The sequence below is a fragment of the Dendrobates tinctorius genome, unplaced genomic scaffold, assembly GCF_039654945.1.
Source record: "Dendrobates tinctorius isolate UK_male_01 unplaced genomic scaffold, ASM3965494v1 ptg000036l, whole genome shotgun sequence".
NCBI lineage: Eukaryota > Metazoa > Chordata > Amphibia > Anura > Dendrobatidae > Dendrobates > Dendrobates tinctorius.
Genome location: NW_027361704.1, coordinates 26,105,345 through 26,121,468, shown reverse-complemented (window position 1 = coordinate 26,121,468; position 16,124 = coordinate 26,105,345). Strand labels below are relative to the sequence as shown.

The 16,124-nt window shown below is 44.7% G+C and overlaps 1 long non-coding RNA gene across 1 annotated transcript in view; it reads right to left on the bottom strand.

Moving 5' to 3' along the window:
• The window catches only part of LOC141087953 (uncharacterized), a 48,620-nt gene extending 34,115 nt beyond the window's left edge, over window positions 1-14,505 (bottom strand). Inside the window, exons 1-2 of the long non-coding RNA XR_012231774.1 lie at window positions 14,444-14,505; window positions 14,137-14,331 (exon numbers count right to left, since the gene is read on the bottom strand). This is a non-coding gene — a long non-coding RNA (uncharacterized lncRNA). The remainder of the gene's footprint in view (window positions 1-14,136; window positions 14,332-14,443) is intronic.
• Window positions 14,506-16,124: the final 1,619 nt, after the last annotated feature.

Below are 16,124 nucleotides of genomic sequence, written 5' to 3'. Positions count from 1 at the left end.
GATGGGCTGTTTGTAATCACAAATCCTTCCCAACATCTGCAGTGTAAAGTTCCAATGCGTGGGGACATCTCACACCAGTTGGTGAGCCGGAAGCTGCAAACGCTGCTCAAGCACGGCAAGGGCGGCGGAAGCTGTAGCTGACTTTTTAAAATGGGCACACAGGTGGCGTACGTTGACAAGCAGATCCAGCAGCTCTGGGTAGGTTTTGAGAAACCACTGAACCACGAGGTTAAGCACATGGGCCGTTCATGGTACGTGTGTGAGCTTGCCTTTCATCAGAACCGCCACCAAGTTCCGGCCATTGTCACATATGACCTTGCCTGGCTGTAGGTTCAGCGGTGTCAGCCACAGATCTGCCTGTTCTTTCAGAGCTGTCCTCAACTCTTCAGCATTGTGCGGTTTGTCACCTAAGCATATTAGCTTCAGCACAGCCTGTTGCCACTTGGCTGATTGAGGCAGTGCTGCAGTGCTTCCAGCTTGTAACTGATGTGGTCATTTTGGAGATGGAGGCTGAAGTGGAGGAAGAGGATGAGGTGCAGGAGCTGTAGACTGTGGGGGCAAACCTGATTTACCTAGGGCCCGCAATGCTCGGTGTCGGGAGGACGTGTTCCATCCCAAGGTCCGACTGGGTCCCGGCTTCCACTATGTTAACCCAGTGTGCCGTCAGCGAGATTTACAATCCCTGCCCAAAAGCATTTGTCCTTGTGTCCGTGGTTAGGTGGACTTTCCCAGTAAGTGCAATGTTGAGGGCATGGCTAAAGTTGTGGGACACGTGCTTGTGTAATGCGGGGATGGCACACCGGGAGAAATAATGGCATCGGGGACCGAGTACCAAGGGACGGCCGCCGCCATCAGGTTGCAAAATGGTTCTGTCTCCATGAGCCTAAAAGGCAACATCTCGAGCGCAAGCAGTCGCGAAATGTGGGAATTTAGTAGTGTGGCCTGTGGGGCGTCTTCACATGCACAATGGACAGGGGATTGGCTTGCATGCACAACAGCGGAAGAAGCAGTGGTGTCACCTGCAGACACTGTTCCTGGACACTGGAGTTCATCCCACACAGTGCGGTGCTTTGATGCCATGTGCCTAATAATGCTGCTGGTGGTCAGGCTGGTAGTTTTGCTGGCCTGGCAGGTGGTGCAAAAGGCTTTGAAGGGGTTATCGGCAGAGTCATTAACCCCTTCCTGACATCAGACGTACTATCCCATCCATGGGACCCGGGCCCCTATGCCCATGGACGGGATAGTACGTCTACCGCGATCAGCGGCGCCCACGTGGTGAGCGCCACTGATCGCGGCCGGGTGTCAGCTGATTATCACAGCTGACACCCGGCACAATGTGTCAGGGGCCGTCACGGACACGTTAACCCCTTGCACACCGCGATCAAACATGATCGCGGTGTACCTGGGGTTAAAGGGAAGCATCGGCAGGGAGGGGGCTCCCTCCGTGCTTCCCTGAGCCCCCCACGGCAGCGCAATGTGCAGCGCTGCTGCCGGGGGCTCCTTTCCTGCAGGACCCCGAATCCAAGATGGTGACGGGGCCTTCGGGGGCCTGCAGGAAGCTGGCTTCCTCAGTGCCTGCAAAACGCAGGCATGAGGAAGCCTTGTGCACTGCCTGTGACAGATCGCTGATCTGTCACAGTGATCTGTGATGTGACAGATCAGCGATCTGTCACAGAACAGTGATGTCCCACCTGGGACTATTTAATAAAGTAAAAAAAATTAAAAAAAAAGTGTTAAAATAATTTAAAAAAAATCGCCAAATAAATTACAAAAAAAAAAAATATTCCCACAAATAAATCCATTTTTTGAAAAAAAAAACAAAAAAAAAATAAAAGTACACATATTAGGTATTGCCGCGTCCGTAACGACCTGCCCTATAAAACTGTCCCATTAGTTAACCCCTTTAGCGAACCCCTTAAAAAATAAAAATAAAAAACGAAGCAAAAAATAATGATTTATTATCATACCGCCAAACAAAAAGTGTAATAACGCGCGATCAAAAAGACGCATATAAATATCCATGGTACCGCTGAAAACGTCATCTTGTCCCACAAAAAACGAGCTGCCACACAGCATCATCAGCGAAAAAATAAAAACGTTATAGCTCGCAGAATAAAGCGATGCAAAAATAATTATTTTTTATATAAAATAGTTTTCATTGCATAAAACCGACAAAACATAAAAAACCGACCTAAATGAGGTATCGCTGTAACCGTACTGAACTGAAGAATAAAACTGCTTTATCAATTTTACCGCACGCGGAACGGTGTACACGCACCCACCCAAAAGAAATTCATGAAACGCTGGTTTTTGTTCATTCTGCGTCCCAAAAATCGGAATAAAAAGCGATCAAAAAATGTCACTGTTCTCTGTGGGATCCTTGGATACCAGTCTGAATTCCTGCTCCTCTAAAGCTAAGTTTGCTGCTCGGCCTTTTGCTTTGGTGCTTTGACTTTGTTTTGCTTTGTTTTTCTGGATTTCTGCCATTCCCTGCTGGGGTGTGCTGAATTCATTTAGCTCTGTCTTCTGAAAATACCTGAGTGTTGATTTAGTTTTTGAAGCCTAGCTGCTTCAGGGCCTTTTTCATATCAGCTTGTTGGCTTATGTCTTTGGACTTAGCTTGTATTTCTGCTTTTGCCTCCTACGGTGACTCCTTCATAACAGAATCACCCGCCATACCGCAGATCCTAGGGTACTCAATAGCAGGAAAGAATTGTAAAAAAAAAAAAAAAAAAAGTGTGTATATTTTTTCCTCTATATCTCTGAGGCCGTAGGGGGATTTTTTTTTCTCTCAATGGAGATAAAGCAATTGTCTGATCGTGTGGAGCAGCTCGCTGCGGAAGTGCGGGGAATTTCCGCCTACCTTGCTCATTCACATGCTGCTGAACCAAAGATTCCTACACCTGATGTATTTTTTGGGGATCGGTATAAGTTTTTGAATTTCAAAAATAATTGAAATTATTTTTTGCCTTGAAGCCTAACTCGTCAGGGAGCTCCGCGCAGCCGGTTAAAATTGTCATCTCTTTGCTGCGTGACGATCCCCAGGATTGGGCGTTTTCTTTGAAACCAGATGATCCTATTCTGACTAATGTGAACGCATTCTTTCAAGCTTTGGGGTTGTTGTATGACGAACCTAATGCCATTGATCAGGCTGAAAAGACCCTGCTGGCATTGAGCCAGGGTCGTGATTCTGCAGAATTGTACTGTCAAAAATTCCGAAAGTGGGCAGTACTTACAACCTGGAATGATAATGCCTTGGCTGCTCTCTTTCGGAAGGGGTTGTCAGAAGCCATAAAAGATACTATGGTGGGATTTCCTGTTCCCTCTGGTCTTGACGATTCTATGTCATTAGCCATTCAGGTTGATCGGCGTTTGCGCGAACGCAAAGCTGCACGAGAGGTGTTGCCACCTGTTGAACAAATGTCTGAACCTATGCAATGTGATAGAGTTTTTTCCAGAGAGCAGCGTCAGGAGTTCAGAAGGCGTAATAAGTTGTGTTTTTTCTGTGGAGATGCCTCGCATATTATTTCTGTCTGTCCTAAATGAGAGAAACGCTTTGCACACACGTTTCCTGTTGGGGGTGTTCAACCTAAGTTTCTTCTGGCTATTACTCTGATCTGCTCCCTGTCCACATTTTCCGCCAAGGCTTTTGTGGATTCGGGAGCAGCCCTAAACCTAATGGACTTGGATTTTGCTAAACGTTGTGGATTTCCGATGACACCTCTGCAGGGGGATTGATGCTACTCCTTTGGCTAAAAATAAACCCCAGTTTTGGACCCAGGTGGTAATGCGGGTCGCCCAAGACCATCAAGAAAATTGCAGATTTTTGGTGTTGCATAATCTGCATGATACTATTGTTCTGGGGTTTCCCTGGTTACAGATTCATAATCCAGTTTTGGATTGGAAATCTGTGTCTGTGGTGAGTTGGGGTTGTCGGTGTGCCTTTAGTGAGGCTCCGGTGTTTTCCACCTCTCCTCAGTCGCATGATGTTCCTGATTATTTGGCGGACTTTTATGATGTATTTAGTGAGAATGAGTCTGCGTCTCTGCCTCCTCATAGGAGTTATGACTGTGCAATTGAACTGAGCCCAGGGTGTAAATTTCCCAAGGGTCGGCTCTTCAATTTATCTGTACCCGAGCACGAGGCTATGCGATCCTATATTAAGGAGGCGTTGGAGAAGGGTCATATCAGAGACACCGCACTGAACTTGCTCACTGAGCCAATGCACGTGTCCTGAGTAAAGCGAACAGTGCTCAAAGCTACCTGTGGAGCGGGCAGCAACCGAATAGATGCGTACTTCAGAGCTGCAGGACCTGAAGCATGTGACTGCTGGGGGCGTGGCCTAAACTCCACAGAGCTAGGAGCTGCAAGATAATTCCTAGCAGAGTAACTGCGAGACAAAGTTACCAAGGGGAATAGACAGTGAGAATAGTCAGGACGTAGCCAATGAGTCACACACAGAGATAGCTGTACGGTACCAAAGGGGCGAGCAGAGAGTAGTCAGGTCACATGCAATGAGTCATATACAGATAGTTGCAAGGTACAAGAGGGGCGAGCAGAGAGTAGTCAGGTCACATTCAATGAGTCATACACAGATAATAACGCAGTACAAAATCAACAGGCAAACTCACAACGGGAAACAGAATTGGGTCAGAACCATATAAACAAGCTATAGCAACAAACAGGCACACGGGGGTCAGCACACTAGGCCAATGGCAAAAGTATAACTGGCAGGGATTGAAGCTACCCAGGGGTTTATGAAGCTCTCCCAGAACCAGAAAGAGGCCACAATCATTAACCCCAAGTGTGCAGGTCAAAATCTGCACAGAGCTCCAGACATTAACCCCCGGTGTGCAGCTCAAAAACCCGCACTGGGATCATGACAGGTCATATTAGACCATCCTCATCACCCTTAGGTGCCGGTTTTTTTTTTGTAGCCAAAAAGGATGGATCATTAAGACCTTGTATTGATTATTGTGCCCTCAACAAAATTACTGTTAAATATCAGTATCCGTTACCCCTGATTTCTGATCTATTCTCCAGAGTTAAAGGTGCTTGCTGGTTTACCAAGCTTGACCTCAGGGGGGCGTATAATCTTATTCGCATTAAGCATGGGGATGAATGGAAGACGGTGTTTAATACTCCGGAGGGACATTTTGAGTACCTGGTGATGCCTTCTGGGCTCACTAATGCCCCTTCTGTCTTCCAGTGCTTCATGAACGATATTTTCCGAGATTTTGTCGATACATTTTTGATTATCTATCTGGATGATATTTTGATCTTCTCCAAGGATTGGGATTCTCATGTGGAACATATTCGGACTGTGTTCCGGATCTTGAGGGAGAATTCCCTGTATGTCAAAGGATCTAAATGCCTTTTTGGAGTACAGAGGATTTCTTTTTTGGGATTTATTTTGTCCCCGTCAACTATTGAAATAGACCCGGCCAAGGTACAGGCCATTCACGATTGGGTTCAGCCCACTTCTTTGAAGGCCCTCCAGAAGTTTTTGGGTTTTGCTAATTTTTATCGGAAATTTATAGCAAAATTTTCTAGTATTGCCAAGCCATTGACTGATTTGACTAAGAAGGGTGCTGATGTGTTAAATTGGTCTCCGGAGGCTGTTTCTTCCTTTCAGGAGCTGAAGCGAAGATTCACCTCCGCCCCGGTTTTGCGGCAACCTGATGTCTCACTTCCATTCCAGGTAGAGGTGGATGCTTCTGAGATTGGTGCAGGAGCTGTTTTGTCCCAAAAGGATCCTGTAACATCTAAAATGAATCCCTGTGCTTTCTTTTCCCGAAAGTTCTCTCCATCTGAACGTAACTATGATGTGGGGAATCGGGAACTGTTGTCCATGAAATGGGCATTTGAGGAGTGGAGACATTGGTTGGAGGGAGCTAAGCATCAAGTCGTGGTCCTCACTGACCACAAGAATTTGATTTACCTAGAGTCGGCTAAGCGCTTGAACTCTAGACAGGCTAGGTGGGCCTTGTTTTTTTTACACGTTTTGATTTTGTGGTTTCTTTTCTTCCTGGAACAAAGAATGTCAAGGCAGACGCCCTCTCTAGGAGCTTCTTTGCTGATTCTCCTGTGGTGACCAAGCCTGCTACCATCTTAGGCGAAGGGGTAGTTCTTTCTGCCATCTGGCCCGATTTGAGAAGTGCTCTGGAAGAGTTCCAGGAGGACAAACCTGAGCGTTGTCCCAGTGGAAAGTTGTATGTTCCTGACCAGTGGAAGAAGAGAGTGATGTCTGAAGTTCATTGCTCTGCTTTGGCTGGTCATCCAGGTATTTTTGGTACTAGAGATCTGGTGAGTCGGTTTTTTTGGTGGCCCTCCTTGTCTCGTGATGTCAGGAATTTTGTGCAGTCCTGTGGGACGTGCTCCCGGTCTAAATCGTGTTCTCGCTCTAGTGGGTTGTTGATGCCTTTGCCTGTCCCCAAGAGGCCATGGACCCATATTTCAATGGATTTCATCTCTGATATGCCTGTCTCTCAGAGGATGACTGTTATTTGGGTGATTTGTGATAGGTTCTCTAAGATGGTTCATCTTGTACCACTCCCTAAGTTGCCGTCTTCCTCTGAGTTGGTGCCCCTGTTTTTACAACAGGTGGTTCGTTTGCACGGGATTCCTGAGAACATTGTATCTGACAGAGGAGTCCAGTTTGTGTCTAGATTTTGGAGAACTTTCTGTTCCAGGCTGGGAATTCAGTTGTCCTTCTCCTCTGCTTTTCACCCTCAGACCAATGGGCAGACAGAGAGAACAAACCAGACCTTGGAGTCATATTTGAGATGTTTTATTTCTGCTGATCAGGATGATTGGCTTTCATTTTTGCCACTGTCCGAATTTGCTTTAAATAATAGAGCTAGTTCTGCCACTTTGATGTCACCTTTTTTTTGTAACTTTGGGTTTCATCCTCGATTTTCTTCAGGGCAGGTGGAGCCCTCTGCCTGCCCAGGTGTTGACACTGTGGTGGAGAGAATGCACCAGATCTGGGACCAAGTGGTGGATAAGTTATCTCTCTCCCAGGAAAAGGCCCAGCGGTTTTCCAACCGACATAGGACCATTGGTCCCCAGTTTAAGGTTGGTGATATGGTGTGGTTATCATCAAAAAATATTGCTGTGAAGGTGGCTTCTCCTAAGTTTAAGCCTAGATTTATTGGACCTTACAAGATTGTGGAGATTATTAATCCGGTCTCTTTTCGTTTGGCTCTTCCTGTCACCTATTAAAATCCATAATGTGTTCCATAAATCTTTGTTGAAAAGGTTTGTTGAACCTGTTGTTCTGGGGGTGGCACCTCCAGACCCTGTATTGGTTTAAGGTAACATGGAATATGAGGTAGAGAAAGTACTGGATTCCCGTCTGGCTAGACGGAGACTCCAGTATTTGGTTAAGTGGAAGGGTTATGGTCAGGAGGATAATTCCTGGGTCTCTGCCTCTGATATTCATGCCAAAAGATTAGTGCGTGCCTTTCATCGGGCTCACCCTGATCGCCCTGGTGGCATAGTTGAGGGTTCGGTGACCCCTCCTCAAGGGGGAGTTACTGTTGTGAGTTCATTTTCCCCTTCGTTACTGAGGCCCGAGGAACTCCCTCTTCTGGTAAAGAAAGGTAGTGAGCCTGATTATCAAACACCTGAGGCTGATGATGACTGGCTGAGTGGAGTTACTGACTGGATATAAGGCTGCCGACGCCCTTCTGCCCTGCGGGTGATTTCTCTGTGGGATCCTTGGAGACCAGTCTGAATTCCTGCTCCTCTAAAGCTAAGTTTGCTGCTCGGCCTTTTGCTTTGGTGCTTTGACTTTGTTTTGCTTTGTTTTTCTGGATTTCTGCCATTCCCTGCTGGGGTGTGCTGAATTCATTTAGCACTGTCTTCTGAAAATACCCGAGTGCTGATTTAGTTTTTGAAGCCTAGCTGCTTCAAGGCCTTTTTCATATCAGCTTGTTGGCTTATGTCTTTGATAGGTTTTGGCAGATTGCAGACAGCAGCCTTCCTGTCCTTTCCTATCTAGGTAGTTTTGGGCCCCGTCTTTGCTCAGTCTATCTTTCTGTCTGTGTTAGTATTTTCATCTTGCTTCACCGTCATTATATGTTGGGGGCTGCCTATTGCTTTGGGGTCTGCTCTGGGGCAGTTTAGATTTCCCCTTTCTTTCTTTAGGCCTAGTTAATTCTCCGGCCGTGATCGAGGGGTCTAGGGCATCGTAGGAACCCCCCACGGCTACTGCTAGTTGTGTTGATAGGTTCAGGGGTCTGCAATCTGATAGTTGCCAACTTCTCTGGTTTTCTGGACTTAGCTTGTATTTCTGCTTTTGCCTCCTACGGTGACTCATTCATAACAGTCACATGCCCGAAAATGGTACCAATAAAAATGTCAACTCGTCCCGCAAAAAATAAGACCTCACATGATTCAGTGGGTCAAAATACGGAAAAATTATAGCTCTCAATATGTGGTGATGCAAAAACTATTTTTACAAAAAAAGTGTCTTTTAGCGTGCGACAGTCGCCAAACATAAAAACTGCCATAAATAGTAAATCAAACCCCCCCGTTATCACCCCCTTAGTTAGGGAAAAATAATAAAATAAAAAAAATGTATTTATTTCCATTTTTCCATTACGGTTAGGGTTAGGGCTAGGGTTAGGGTTAGGGTTGGAGTTAGAATTGGGGGTTTCCACTGTTTGGGCACATCAGGGGCTCTCCAAATGCAGCATGGCGTCTGATTTCAATTCCAGCCAATTCTGAGTTGAAGAAGTCAAATGGTGCTCCTTCCCTTCCAAGCTCTGACATGCGCCCAAACAGTGTTTTACCCCAACATGTAGGGTATCAGCCTACTCAGGACAAATTGCAAAACAATTTTTGGGGTCCAATTTCTCCTGTTACCCTTAGGAAAATAAAAAATTGGGGGCAAAAATATCATTTTTGTGGAAAAAAATGATTTTTTTATTTTCACGTCCGAGCGTTATAAACTTCTGTGAAGCACTTGGGGGTTCAAAGTGCTCACCACACACCCAGATAAGTTCCGTGGGGGGTCTAGTGTCCAAAATGGGGTCACTTGTGGGGAGTTTCAATAGTTTGGGTACATCAGGGGATCTCCAAACGCACATAACACCCGCAGACCATTCCATCAAAGTCTGCATTCCAAAACGTCACTGCTTCCCTTCCGAGCCCCGACGTGTGTCCATACAGTAGTTTTCTCCCACATATGGGGTGTCAGCGTACTCATGACAAATTGGACAACAACTTTTGGGGTCCAATTTCTCCTGTTACCCTCGGGAAAATGAAAAAATTGGGGACTAATTGATCATGTTTGTTGAAAAAATACGATTTTTTTTATTTTCATGCCCGGGCATTATAAACTTCTGTGAAGCCCTTGGGGGTTCAAAGTGCTCACCTCACATCTAGATAAGTTCCTTAGGGGGTCTAGTTTTCAAAATGGGGTCATTTGTGCGGGGTTTCCACTGTTTAGGTACATTAGGGGCTCTCCAAAGGCAACATGACACCCGCAGACCATTCCATCAAAGTCTGCATTCCAAAACGTCACTACTTCCCTTCCGAGCCACGACGTGTGCCCATAAAGTAGTTTTCTCCCACATATGGGGTATCAGCATACTCAGGACAAATTGGACAACAACTTTTGGGGTTCAATTTCTCCTGTTACCCTTGGGAAAATAAAAAAATGGTGACTAAAAGATCATGTTTGTGGAAAAAATATGAATTTTTTATTTTCACGCCCGGGCGTTATAAACTTCTGTGAAGCACTGGGGGGTTCAAAGTGCTCACCACACATCTAGATAAGTTCCTTGGGGGGTCTAGTTTACAAAATGGTGTCATTTGTGGAGGGTTTCCTCTGTTTCGGTACATCAGGGGTTTTTCAATCGCGACATGGTGTCCGATCTCAATTCCAGCCAAAAACGTCAAATGGCGCTGCTTCCCTTCCGAGCTCTGCCATGCGCCCAAATAGTGGTTTACCCCCACATGTGGGGTATCAGCGTACTCAGGACAAATTGCACAATAACTTTTATGGTCCTGTTACCCTTGGAAAAATAAGAATTGAGGGTGAAAAGATCATTTTTGTGGAAAAAATATGATTTTTTAATTGTACGGCTTTACGTTATAAACTTCTGTTAAACCCTTGGGGGTTCAAAGTTCTCACCACACATCTAGATAAGTTCCTTAGGGGGTCTAGTTTCCAAAATGGTGTCATTTTTGGGGGGTTTCCACTGTTTTGGTACATCAGGGGTTTTCCAATCGCGACATGGTGTCCGATCTCAATTCCAGCCAAAAACGTCAAATGGCGCTGCTTCCCTTCCGAGCTCTGCCATGCGCCCAAATAGTGGTTTACCCCCACATGTGGGGTATCAGCGTACTCAGGACAAATTGCACAATAACTTTTAGGGTCCTGTTACCCTTGGAAAAATAAGAATTGAGGGTGAAACGATCATTTTTGTGGAAAAAATATGATTTTTTAATTGTACGGCTTTATGTTATAAACTTCTGTGAAGCCCTTGGGGGTTCAAAGTTCTCACCACACATCTAGATAAGTTCCTTAGGGGGTCTAGTTTCCAAAATGGTGTCATTTGTGGGGGGTTTCCACTGTTTTGGTACATCAGGGGTTTTCCTATCGCGACATGATGTCCGATCTCAATTCCAGCCAAAAACGTCAAATGGCGCTGCTTCCCTTCCGAGCTCTGCCATGCGCCCAAATAGTGGTTTACCCACACATGTGAGGTATCAGCGTACTCATGACAAATTGCACAATAACGTTTATGGTCCTGTTACCCTTGGGAAAATAAAAATTGGGGTGAAAAGATCATTTTTGTGGAAAAAATATGATTTGTTAATTGTACCGCTGTACGTTATAAACTTCTGTAAAGCCATTGTGGGTTCAAGGTTCTCACCAAATATCTAGATAAGTTCCTTGGGGGGTCTAGTTTCCAAAATGGGGTCACTTGTAGGGGGTTTCCACTGTTTAGGTACATCAGGGACTCTCCAAACGTGACATGGCGTCCGATCTGAATTCCAGACAATTTTGCATTGAAAAAGTCAAACGGCGCTCCTTCCATTCTGAGCTCTGCCATGCGCCGAAACAGTCGTTCCCCCCCACATATCAGGTATCAGCGTACTCAGGACAAATTGCACAATAACTTTTGCATTCCAATTTCTCCTGTTACCCTTGGTAAAATAAAAAAAATTGAACCTGAAGTATTTTTTTTGTGAAAAAAAAGTTAGATGTTCATTTTTTTTAAATATTCAAAAAAATTCCTGTGACGCTCCTAAAGGGTTAATAAACTTCTTGAATGTGGTTTTGAGCACCTTAAGGGGTGCAGTTTTTATAATGGTGTCACTTTTGGGTATTTTCTATCATATAGACCCCTCAAAGTGGCTTCAAATGTGATGTGGTCCGTAAAAATAAAATGGTGTTGTAAAAATGAGAAATCGCTGGTCAACTTTTAACCCTTATAACTTCCTAACAAAAAAAAATTTTGGTTCCAAAATTGTGCTGATGTAAAGTAAACATGTGGGAAATGTTAGTTATCAAGTTTTTTGGGTGCCATATCTCTGTGATTTAAGGGCATAAAAATTCAAAGTTGGAAAATTGTGAAATTTTCAAAATTTTCGCCAAATTTCCGTTTTTCTCACAAATAAACACAAGTTATTTGAATGAAATTTTACCACTAACATGAAGTACAATATGTCATGAGAAAACAATGTCAGAATCACCGGGATCCATTGAAGCGTTCCAGAGTTATGACCTCATAAAGGTACAGTGGTCAGAATTGTAAAAATTGGCCCGGTCACGAACGTGCAAACCACCCTTGGGGGTGAAGGGGTTAAAAACAACCAGACTCGGGAAGACATAACAGTTGTATTGGCAACTTCCGTCATGTTGGTGTTACGGGGAACGGTTGCCTGCTTTCTGTCTGCGGCCACCACACTGCTTCTTCCTGCCTTTTGGCGTGCTACGCCTCCCTCCCCCTGTGTGCTGCTGTCCTCGCTCTTCATGTCCTCCTGCCAGGTTGGGTCAGTTACTATATCATCCACCACCTTGTCTTCCTCTTCTGTACCCTGGTCATCCTTTTGACTTTCTAGCAATTGTGTCTAATCATCGTCCACCTCTTGTGACACTTTCCGACTGTCGCCTTTGTGTGACCGTGGCTGCTCAAATATTTGGGCATCGCTACATGCGATCTCTTCTTGCCCCGCTTCAAGTGGACCAGGCGAGAGGCCCGAATCTATAAATGGAAAAGTGAACAGCTCTTCGAAGTGTCCAAGTGTGGGATCAGTTGTCTCCGGGCACTCGGCATGGTGGGAGAAAGGAGGATCAGGGTGAGGAATATGCGGTCCCGACTCATGGCTACTGAGACTTGACCATGTGGAAGACAGGGTGGTGGGCAAAGTGATTGGAAGCATTATCCGCTATCCAACCGACAACCTTTTTTGACACTGCTCTAGGTTCAATAGTGGTGTGCTGCGGTCCCCTAGTAATTGGGACAGGACGGTTAGGCGAGAAGATGTGGGTGTTTGTTGTTGCTCAATTTCAGCTTGCCCACGGCCTCGGCTTGTGCATGCACCATCACCATCATGTCCAGTTCCCAGTCCCTTTCCATGCGCATTGCCCATTTTAAATGGAGGACAATATTTTCCACGTTCACTACAAATGGCTGAATTTGGAGCAAACTTATATGTGATCCGTGTGATGGAAAACTGGTGTCAATAACTTCGCTAACATACTGCAACAGATTATAAATGGAGGTCAAAAATGGCAGAATTTTGAGTGCACTCATATGTGATCCGTGTGAAAGACAAACCACAGTTTTAAATAGATGGATTTTAGGGCTGTAATATGGAAAGTATCTGGCTGTATTCTGTAGCGCCAACAAACAAATGGAACAGAAAAACAGTGTTCTCTGGATTACTTTTTAAGCAAATAATCAGGAATAAGATCCAAAAAAAATATTCCTGGCCCCTGATACCTGAGGATACGTCTAGACATATCTGTAAAAGCAGCAGCAGCAGCAAACAGAACTGGAATGGACCTCTTGCTATATGCACTGCACTCTGCCTCATACACTGCCTGCCTGTCTAGCACTAATATCTATGCAGCTTTGTTAGTCCTCAGAAGGACTGTTAGTTGAGATGGATATGTGTATATTATATGGTATACCTACACTAACTAAGAACCAAGCAAATCTCTCCATAGCTCAGCAGCAACTCTCCCTACACTGCCTGATTCCGGAGCAGACTGTGACGAGCAGGGTGGTGCTAGTTCTGATATAGACCTGATGACGCTGTGCGGCCAGCCAATCACTTAACTGCCACAACCAACAGGGCTGCAGCATTACAGTGTGTGGAAGACAATCCCTGCATGTTCATTGACTCTCTAAAGAGCGCCAAAAATGCAGGGAGGGGACCCAAGCTCCTGCCGATCAACCCCGGAAATATTCGGCGAGCTCCGAGCATCTTGTGTCATCTCTGTATATTGTATGGCTGGAGATGGGTGGGACATGTAACACAAATTATAAAAGGAATTAACAGTGTAAACTTAATAATTAGCTGACAAAATATAAAGTGTATACTAGTGATTTGTGATGGGGAATATGTTAGGAATGGATTCTGGTGTATCATCTCAGTACATGTGAATATGAAAATTACCTTAGTTGGACAAGGGTGATAAGCTAAAATTGATGATTACTAATGAAGTGCTGGGAATGCTTACTGATGATACAGTAATTATTTCACATATTTAATGAAATTGAGTAACCAGATAAGAAAAAACAGGACATCAGCATTAGAATGAATCCTTCTTCTATCTATCTATCTATCTATCTATCTATCTATCTATCTATCTATCTATCTATCTATCTCTTTCCTTATTATTAGAACTTTGTGAGGGATGATGAATTCCACCTCCAGTATTTCTAAATTGGTCACAGTCTGACACACTGCTCACAAGACTCATACCTTCACTACCATTGTCAAACTTCCAACAACATCTTTGCTAAAAAAGAATGAGCTGTGTATGGAGCTATGTGCACAAGTTCCAGGAGTGTTGCAGCTCCATCCAGTGAATATGACTAAGAACGTGTCCTTCACTCTTCATATTAATACCAGTCACTAATTATCGGTGGAATGTTAGTGACTCACCTATGGGATGTCCACATAAGTTTCCAGGTAACAGATGGTTCTTGGTTAGGTACACTACATTACTTCCGGAGGCAACTCTACTTTTTCATCATGTCTTCAACCCGCTATTTTGGATTGTGTCTTGCTCTATGAGTTCTTCTAATTAATAATTAATTAGGCCTGATGGGCTGAGGTTATAGATCGCTTTCTAGCTGGCTGTAATACAAATAATTACCCTGGATTTAAATTTATTTTTATTGAAACTAGCAATGGAAAACAACAATGAATGCAGAAAAAATACAAATAACCTATGTTTTAATTGACTGACCTTGCAATCTCCTTCTTCTGCCACCTAATAAATCCATATATCGTCAGTGATTTTTTTCATGCCTACGAAAAAACAGACCATGTTTCATTATCTTATTTGATTTGTTTTAATCCATTTTTGATCTGTATGTCAATGTTTGTTCCATGTCTTGTACGTTTTCTGTTTCTGCCCCAAAAACAAATAGAAGTTTCCCAAAATTCTTTCAGTAACCGTAGAACAAAAAATGGACAGTACAGATGGAGCGCCCCGCGGGGCCTGGGGGTACTCGGTACCGGGCCCGTCGAATTCCATGGGGGACAGTGTCACGGCGGCGGTGACCCGGTCCATGGCCCAAAGGCGTCCAGTAATAAAATAGGGGAAAGTTGTGTGGTATTTATGTGGTAAAAAAATGAATACGTGACGCCACCTGTGGTATTCTAGTCAGAGGTGACCAGCGCTGTGGTGTTGCTTCTCTGGGATGGATGTTGGGCGCTGCTATAATGTTGTAGCCCTACTCAGGTAGGGCTGTAGTCCCTGGGCAAAGATGTTAAATAAATAGTAAAAGTGGCTGTAAACGTTGGGGTGCAGATAAATGAGAGAAAGACACAGTGAGGTGCAATTTCTTTACCTTTTACTGGTAATAGGTTGCAGTCCGGAGTACCACATACAGGTGATTGTTATGATTGAGTCACCGAGGAGGAAAAAAACAAAACACAAGCTCAGCCCAGAAAATCAGAGGTTGGACACTAGCGGATTGCAGACCCCTGATCCTATCACACAACTAGCAGTAGCCGTGGAGTGTTCCTACGGTGATCCTAGGCACCTCGTCACAGTCGGAGATCTACACAAGCCTAAAGAGAGAAAAGAGAAAAACTGACTGCCCCAGAGCAGACCCCAAAGCAATAGGCAGCCCCCAACATATGACAGTGAAGCAAGATGAAAACACTAACACAGATAGAAAGATAGGTTGAGCAAACGATGGGGCCCAAGCTAACTAAAAAGGACAGGACAGAAAAGCTGCTGTCCTGCCAAAAAATACTACCAACACAACTGATAAGCAAAAAGGACCCTGAAGTCACTAGACTTCAAAACTTATATCAGCACTCAGAATATTCTGGAAGCAGAGCAAAAGAGAACACTGATCAAGGAAAAAGAATCCAGCACACCCCCGGCCAGAGATGGCTAAACTCAAAAAACAAGGTAAACAAAACCAAAACTAATAAGTTCAATAGCAGAGCAAAAACTTATCTTTGGGAAGCAGGAATCAGACTGGTCTCCAAGAATCCAGCAGAGAAATCACCAGCGACTCAGAAGGGCGTCGGCTGCCTTATATCCAGTCTGTAGTTCCCGTTACCCAGTCACGATCCACCTGATCAGGTGTTTGGTTTCTTTCATCCAAATCATCCTCACTACCTTCCTTCACCAGAAGAGGGAGATCCTCGGACACAAAAAATGAATGAACAGATGAGCTCACAACAGTACCTTCCCCTTGAGGAGGGGTCACCGAACCCTCATCTAAGCCACCAGGTCGATCAGGATGAGCCCGATGAAAAGCACGCACCAATCTTTCGGCATGGATATAAGAGGCAGAGACCCAGGAATTATCCTCCTGAAATTTCTCCAGAGCACGTCTCAAATCAGGCGAGATGGCAAAAAGAACCACCCCTTCACCTAAGATGGTAGCAGGCTTGGTCACAATAGG